We start from the raw sequence: 8,955 nt of genomic DNA on the forward strand, positions 1-8,955 counted from the left end.
CCTCCATCACCTCTTCACCATTTCAGACTGGGGAACGCTTGGATCTCAACTTTCACTTAGGTGGAAGGAAATGCCTAAAAATCAAAAGAAATTGCTTCTGCCTCAATATCACCACTGTTGTCCTACCTGACAGATATCTTCCTGATTTTTAAATTCACAGTATCATAGTAAGAAACGAAAAACCAACCAAACAAAAGCTGCCTATTCTGCTCTGAGCAAGAGAAATTACTTCCATGTGGGGTAAGTGATTGTAGGTAGGTGATACTTGCGTACTTAGGTGGCATCTGTTTTTATTGGGCGGTGCACTGAGCCGCGCACTCGATAACTTGCATCACCGTATGATTCATACGATCATCTGACCTTCATCTCGCTGCTGTTCTGCTTTTATTTCCTTTGCTCCCTACAAGTTACAGTAAAGGAAATTCTTCCTGTGTTTCATACACAATGCTTCCTTTCATTTCAGGAAGACTGCAAATAATTGCACTTTTAGTATTTAAAAACCCAACTGGTACAATCCTCTACTAGAAAAGCACAGGATGGAGTACCACTCCCCTTTCCCCTCGCATTTACCCCCCTAGACACCATACACATTCCAGGAGTTGCTGTGTGTCAGTCACAGCCTCCCCTCCTGGGCGAAACCCCAGCTAGGAGACGCTGCAGAGCGTTGGGTGGGGTGATAGGGTTTGTAGTGAGGGTCTCCACCATTTTTTGTGTCAAAAGGTGAAGTGAGCGGGTCTTCCTGCCTGCTGTGAGGACAGGCTGAAAGAGTTGGGGGTGTTCCACATGGAGAAGAGAAGGCTCCAGGGAGACCTCAGAGCCCCTTCCAGTCCCTTGACGGAATTTTAGAGTTATGAACTAATGAATCAGAAGATAACTTGGGTCTTCCTGAAATCCACGAGTCTTGCTGTGCACTTTGTGGCTACAGACGTTAACGTCGCCAATAGCTTTCTGGAGGTGTTGTGTGATGCAAAGAGATAACGTGAGTTCCTTGAGAGATGGGGAGGGAGTGGAGTGATAGGACGAGGGGGAATAGTTTTAAACTGAAAGAGGGGAGATTTAGATGAGATATGAGGAAAAAATTCTTTGCTGTGAGGGCGGTGAGCCCCTGGCCCAGGTTGCCCAGAGAAGCTGTGGCTGCCCCATCCCTGGAGGGGTTCAAGGCCAGGTTGGACGGGGCTTGGAGCAACCTGGTGTGGTGGGAGGTGTCCCTGCCCAGGGCAGGGGGTGGCACTGGATGGCCTTTGAGGTCCCTTCCAACCCAAGCCATTCCATGACTCTAGGAGAAATCTAACTCTGCGTGCTGGCTCTTGCTGGTACTGTACCTTCAGCTCCTGCTCTGCGCCTGGCAAGGCCATTCCTCCCAAGGCCGCACTCATGTCCCTCCCCTGCAACTGAGGAAGGACGGCCAGCGTCCCTGGATGTCTTGTCTTTTTGATGTGTGAAGGTAAAAGAGAGTCTGGTGGTCTCTCTGCTGGAGCATCTCAGCTGTCCACTGCAGGAGAGCTTCTGGGCAGTGGGAGGAGGCCACCACAGGGGCTGGGACACTGCTGCGGATGAATATCCCTGCCACCACCCCTACCGTGATACAGAATTACTGTGTGACCAAGGCCAGGGCCTCTGGAAAGAGGGGAGGAAGGGAGGAAAACCACCCCGAGTGGAAGAAGAGTCATCTGCAGATCTTTTTAAAGTTAAAAATAGACAGGATTTTGTCTGCAGAAGACAGTTTGTTCTGTTATGCTGCTGACATCATGTGAGCATGCCATACGCTTCTGCATTTGCAGACTAAAACCGACATGCTGAAAACAGGAACTTTCTGGATATTCTGCATGCCTGTGATTTAATGGTTTCAGTGAGCTGCCTGATATCATCTCATCCACATGGTTGTGCTTGGGTGGGGGAACTAAACATCTCATTAGCTCTGTAGGGTCATTAGAAGTCGGAGAACAGATCATAAGGAATAATAAGGATGCATGTCATCGTGCGAACACAGATGATAAAAGCAACTGCCTCTGACACCGAGTGCTTCGATGCAAGGGGACCCAGTTTACCAGCGTGGAGGAGCTGAGCACTTGCTAACTCCTAATGTCAGCAGGAGCTGTTTAGACTGTCTTCATCAGAAAAATCAGACCGACAGCATCGAAAAGTGACTAAAACCAGAGGATGATACAGGGAATTTTGGCCTACATAACTTTGCAATGAGTTCACCAAGCATTCCTGGCTCCCAGGCCTGAACTGAGTCTACTAAACTGTGCAACATTTCTTCCTAATCAAATTCTAGTTTATCCACACACAGAAACACAAACAGGCAGACGTGCATCTTCCTACAAACACACAAAATACATGCCTACAGTGGAAAGCTGAAGTGATGCTGGTGGAATTGCGGCGCTGGTCTCGGCTACAACAGCAATGCCCAAGTACCCTGACACAGACACTAGCAGCAAGAAAACGGTAAGAATTGCAAGTTTTCCCCAATCTTGGTCTTGATTCAAATGGTGTAATGGTTCTCATAGGATTTCACAAATAAGTAGCATTTATTTGAATGCATAAATCAGAGAAATAGCATGTCAGGCGTTTATTCACAATTTCTTAATTGAGTTGATTGCCAGTTAAGAAAAAGTCTAGACTGTTGGCCTGTTATTTGGCAGCAGAGAGGTTGTTTATTATTTTTCCACATGCTCAGAGAATTACTCCATTTACTTAAAAAAGGAGAGGACCGAAATCTTATTTACTCTAATCTTTATCGTATTTAAACTGGCTCCTCTCCGTAGACATGCCCTGTTCTTTTACTAGCTCAACATTGTCAGCCAAAGTGTTGTCCACTTACAAATGTCATAGATACACAGAATGGTAATATTGAGTTATGCAAGTGTTTGGCCTTTTGCCTCTGAAAATAACTATTCGGTAGAAAAACACAAATACGATTGCATGTTCTCTCCGGGTTATAACAGGTCACAGTCACAAAATCCCCACAGTTTGTGAAATCTTCTTGCAATTTATAGTTGTACATCTTTAAGCGGCCCCCCAAAATTAATGAAAGAGACATTAATTTTTTGGGATAAGATATGTTGAATTGGCTACCGATGCCAGATTACTAGTGGGGAGTTTCCCATGGCAAGAGTGTTCTTTCATTGTTTTTTTCTTAAGTCTTTATCTTTATCTGCGCCTAGCCCATTCTTTTACCCACCTCTCCCCTTTCTAATGGTTTTTGGCATGAGGTTTCCTACCGACAAAGGAAGAAAATCTTTCAGCTAAAGTTTTAACCTGATTATAACAAGAAAGAAAATGCAAATGGGGCAGTCACTAGACTCCAGATTGCCTCCTGTCAGGGCAGGTTTTCCCCCGCCGCCCCCATCTTTAATTTTTTCAGGCTAGAGCTTGGACATCTGTACACTGTTGCTGGATACCTCCAATATCTAGACAGGTCCATATGCTCTTTTAGCTTTTGCCAACAAAGCAGTGGGGCTGGAATCAAATGTCTGTAGGTTGTGCATAGTAAGAGTAAAATGGCAGAAGACAGATAAACCGTTTGATAAAAGAGCCTGTTTCAGACAGAAAGACAGAGCTGTTCCATTGCTGAGTGTGTGTCTGCTTGGGGCAAGAACTTCTGGCTTCGAGCAGACCAGCTGTTTTTATTTTAGATGGTATTTTATAACAATTTTGAATGGTTTTGTCAGTTCTTATTCTGTTTTATCAGACACTTTTGATAATGTTGTACACTATACCGTGCCTGGGGCAGATTGGATGCTCTGGTGACTTGGCAGGAATCCTTTCACTCCTGATCCCGCTCACTTACATTTGACGGAGCCTGGTAATTCAGCACAGGGTGGCGGCAGGCGCGGATGGGCAGACAGCCATCTCTCACTTCACTTGCACCTTTCCAGTCACTCGGCAGCCGGCAAGAAAGAGGAATGTCCTTCTTGATACGTGCCTTTCCACACTGGGACATGGAGGGGAAATGAGGTAGATGAGAACACACATGTAAGCGTCACGGGACAGCCAGTGCTGTTTCGGTATAAATAGCTCTCACTGTCCTCACTGGCAACTTTCAGAGAGTCTGTATCAATGAACGTCTTTGTTTTCATAGAAACCTTAGTAAATGAATAGCAAATAACCTAATTCACTGTTTGCTTTAGCACATTGCTCCTAACTTGGGAACGAGGACTCCAGAAGCGGTCCGGTCCATGACTCGCCGGGCCTTACCCGACAAAATGGCCAGGGCGCGATGTTCCTAACCCGCTATGCATCCTCAAGCATGAATCACAGAATTATAGAACGGTTTGTGTTGGAAGGAACCTTAAAGATCATCCAGTTCCACCCCCCTGCCCTGGGCAGGGACACCTCCCACCAGACCAGGTTGCTCCAAGCCCCGTCCAACCTGGCCTCGAACACCTCCAGGTATGGGGTAGCTTCTCTGGGCAAATACTGGTTGGAATATTGGTTATTTTAGAATTTCCACCTGTCCTCTATGAAGCCTTTCCCGTGGACATCCCATAAAGTGGCCTCAGTTGAGAAGAGATGCTCCCTTCAGTCGGGAGCTAAGACGTAGGAAATGGTTAATCTCTCCAGCCAGAGCTATGGCTCAGTCTGCTCCAGGGAGCAGCTGGGGCTTGTCATCCCCCTCTCTTTGCATGTTAATATAGTCTTAAGACCTTTCAATCTTCAGGCTCACTGTATTCACAGTACATTCACACCAGCACTCAGCACATTAGAGACCATCAAAGATGAGTGACAGGGAAGCCAAAAGCAAGGAAAATCGCTGATGAAGGTAAAGCCTAAGTAGAGAAAGTGTTGTATCCCCGCATTTAGAAGTTGTTAGGCTTCCCATTTGTTTGAGTCTCGTTAATTAAGGCTGAAAAATAAGCGTTTGACTGTCACAATGATCTCCGTAATTGCTTACATGTACATGGCTTTTTACCCATCAGAAAAATCTGTACATGGAAGGCTACTCTTGAGTTAAAGAAAAGAGATGGGTTTTTAATTTAAAAAAAAATATTATACAGCAGAAAGATAAAGATCCCACGATTCGCGTGCTTCATTTCTACATTTTACCATTGTCCTTTGCACTGAAGCTCTAGGAATATGCACAGTGGGGAATTTTGCCTCAGGAGGAGCAAAATTAGTGGTACAATACAAAATGTCCATTTCGTTCTCGCTTCTGATTTTGCAAAAATAATTTGGTATTTGACATTTTCTGGGACATAATTTCAGAAATGGAAATTTTGAGCTGCAAAATGCTGTTTTAGACAGGAGATCAGTGTTCTCCTCTGGGTACCTGATCAGTGTTGTGCCATTTGCAGAAATGGAACTTCCCTGCAAAAGGTGCACTTGCGCAAAATTACTAATTATCCCTTTGCCTCCCCAGTTTCACACCCTTTTACTGCACTATCACAAACATGTTCTACTCAGGAAGTTAATCATCAGAATAAGCATATATGGTAAAACAGTTTGAAGTGACTCTTCCCATCACTGGGGGATCCCAGAACATTTTGTTTTCCTCTAGTCAGGCAGAGAATTAGTTTGTATGTCTTCCTTGCGGCATGTTAACCACATACTTAGCTAGTAGTCGCTGCCAATGATGTGAATGAATCTCTGAAGGGCAGTTTTTTTTCCAAACCTAAGAAATCAAAAACAATAGCCCAACAGTCGTATTAGAGAACGAGAGGAAGGAAATTGCCAGGGTGTAATAAAACTCACAAGAAATATAGAGAATACGTGAAAATACAAGTAAAAAATATTTCAGTGTGTGATGATTGTTTATCTTTCCCAGTGGGAGAGGTGAGGAAGTTGAGTTTTACCCTGAAGAATCTGGGATGTGCACATGGTGGTGAAAGGCGTGAGATTAAACGGCATCTTTGGGAGTGTCAGTGAACCCAAACAATTGAAGGAACATACCAGGAGGAGGAGATGTCCCTCGTAATTTAGCTGATCTTCTCAAATTCACAGATGTTTGAAGCAGAAACATTTAATCTCCTGAGGTTGCAACTCATCCGTATAAACGCAAGACACCTTCAATTCTTATATATAAGGCTACAAATACTGTCATTTTTCAATAAATAAAAAAATTGTGGTAAGTAATGATGCTTTATTTGGGCAGAGTGATACAATCCAGACAAAAGGGAAGCTGGTTTTCCCCTCCACGCAGACAATAGGCATCCTGCTTGGCCACATCCTTTAATCCCAGCCCTGAAACTGCTCACTTGTGAAAGCTTCTTAATTGTGTTTAACTACGTGGGGACACAGGCTGTAACACCAGTAAGCAGTTAGGATCATGACACTCGTTTCCATTGTTCTCCAGATATTTGGGAAAATAAACGTGACAGCTAAAATAGCCCCTGGAATAATTGCAGCTATTAGAGCCATTACCTACCCAAATTCAGGTATTTTCTGAGTGAGGAGTCTTGTTTCATGGGTCAGTTGAGCCAAGCAATTAAATTGGAAGAGCAGCTTTGGTTCCTATCGAGTACCTCTGTCTACCTTCCTGCTCGATGCCTGTCTGTTGCCTGATGCACAATAAGGAAGATAATTTGTGTGCCAAAGAAAAAGGAATTCTGAGGCTACTCTTTTTGTTCCCATGTTGAGTGCCCACTGCTGTGTTATTTTGACTGCAGGAATAATGAACAGCTAGAACAGGTGGTAGAGTAAGTTACCGTTTTAAAAATTGGATTAGGATTTAGATTATTACAGATCCATGAGAACTGTCATAGCACAGATTACAGTTACATTTTTATTCTAGTCTTCCATTAAGTTTTTTTTCCAGCCACCTGCACTTGGGCAGTATCGACTAATCCTTTACATGATCTTTAACTATAAACTGAGCTGATAAAGAAAAATTACTTTATTTGCTATTACATCTCTGATTAAAAAAAAAAAAGAAAACATAAGGAAGTAATAAGAAAAAAAGAATCTCTTAATAAAGAAGGATTCATGCTTCAGTTCTTTTCCACTGGCTTCTCCTCAGTTACTTAGGAGAACTTTTTATCTTCAGCTTTTTGATTTAGGATCCTGGCAGGGAATCTCAGAAGATTCCCACACTACTGGAAATAATATTTTATGTACCGAAGTTGGAAAAGGATAACATGTTCTGCCAAATAACTAGTACAAACTTCTGACCTTTGGAACAATAATAGACATGGTATCTGGAAATGTTAATTTTACCACGGAAGTTCAAAATGAAGTAAAAAAATAAATAAATTGGTCTTGACAGACTTTACGGGACTGAAACCGTGTCCTTACCTGATTGTCATTTTGGAGAGCATCTTACATTGTCTCTCTAGTGGTAGCAGTGCAATGACTTTGTGATGTTAAGAATAGTTGCTTTTAAGATTCGGTCTATCCATTCCACTGTTGTGCCTGCAATGATACCAGGCACAGCACCAAATTTCCTCAAGTTTTTCTTTAAAGGAAACACTAGAAATATTATAAAACAACTTTGAATGGTCAATAAAGTCCTTCAGCACAACAAAGACAATTGTGCCGTAAAGGGCAACTGGTAAAGAGAACGGGAAGGAATAGCTGGAGAAAGGGAAGAAACAACAACACTCTTGTTTATTGGGAAGGAAAGAGGACAAAAAAAAAAAAAGACAAACACAAGTTGTGTGCCTGCACAGCTTTGATCTCACAAACTTACAAAACTGGGCTCAGGGTGAGGAAGGAAATCTTCCGAGGCGTGTTTGATACATGGCCACTGCCCATCGTCCCCGAGGGGCCGGTGGTGCTGGAAATCCGGATCCCGGTAGGGCTTGGGCACCAGCCCAGGCCCGATTTGTACCAACTCCACCAGCCTTCGGAGCCCCGAAACTGCTTTTAGTGAAGGCCGAGATGCAAATCTAGCAGGTTGGGCTTCCCGCCCCAGTGCTGGATACCCACCAGGCCTCAGTGGGCAAGGAGGGATGGGGCCACATGCCTGGGCAATCTGTGCCCCATGGCTCCACGCCCAAACCCAAAGGCTTTTAGAAGCTCAAGAATCAAGAAGGTAAACATACTATGAACTGTCCATCATGATGAAAAGGTGGGAATGCACAGGAAACAACGGTGAAAAAACACCACACCAATATTTGGTGTCACAGGAAGAAAATTTCCCTGCCCGTGGAAACTCCAACTGGAGAAGTATGTCCCACTCGGTATCAAAACGCAATTAATGGAGAAAGTGAGTTATTTCGGGTGTCAAGGCCGAACAGGAGGTGTTCTGAAGAGAACCTCGTCGGCGCCCCGGGGGCTCTGAGGGGGAGGAGGGCGCGGTGACACTTGGGGCCGCGCTCGAACGGGTGCTAACCGGCAGCTGGAGGGGCAGCCGGCAGTGCGGTCCCCGCTGACAGGGCCGCCCGCTCCCCTCAGCGGCGCGACTCCTCGCCCGCAGCCCCGCTCCCCTCAGCACGGCCCGCGCGTGCGCCGAGCCCCGCCCAACCCTCGCGAGCCTTCCCTCGCGCCGCTCCCTGTCTCCGCCCCCTCTCCACCCACGACCGGCGGGGGGCGGTGCTCGCCCCCAGCCCCGCCCTTCCCCCGCCCCGCCCCTTCGCCCCTCTTGTTGATTCTCTGGGTTAAAGCGCCCGCTCTCGCACTTTTCTGTTTGGGGGGGGATGCGCGGTGAGTGAAGGGGGCTGGAGGTTGGGACGGTGGCGGCGGCTGTTGGCGGCCTGCGGGGAGGAGCGGGTCCGGCTCTGGGCGCGGGACGAGGCGAAGGGATCCTCCGGCGCCGCGTCGCGAAAGTCTTCGCCCGCCCGCGTCGCTTTGTGCTGCTCGGGCGGGGCGGAGCCGCTCGGCGCAGGGGCCGAGCGGGCGGGCGCAGGGAGTCCCGCTCCGGCCGGTAACTTCCCTTAGCCCGCGCCGACTTCTCCTCACGGCCGGGCCGCGCCGCCGACGCCTGGGCCCGCGCGATGGGGAGCGGCGCCGGCCGCCGGAGGAAAGCGGCGGCGGGAGCCGGCGCCACCTGCCCCGTGCCCCGCCGCTGAGCCGGCA

This window comes from Larus michahellis, chromosome 11, assembly GCF_964199755.1.
Source record: "Larus michahellis chromosome 11, bLarMic1.1, whole genome shotgun sequence".
Classification (NCBI taxonomy): Eukaryota; Metazoa; Chordata; class Aves; order Charadriiformes; family Laridae; genus Larus; species Larus michahellis.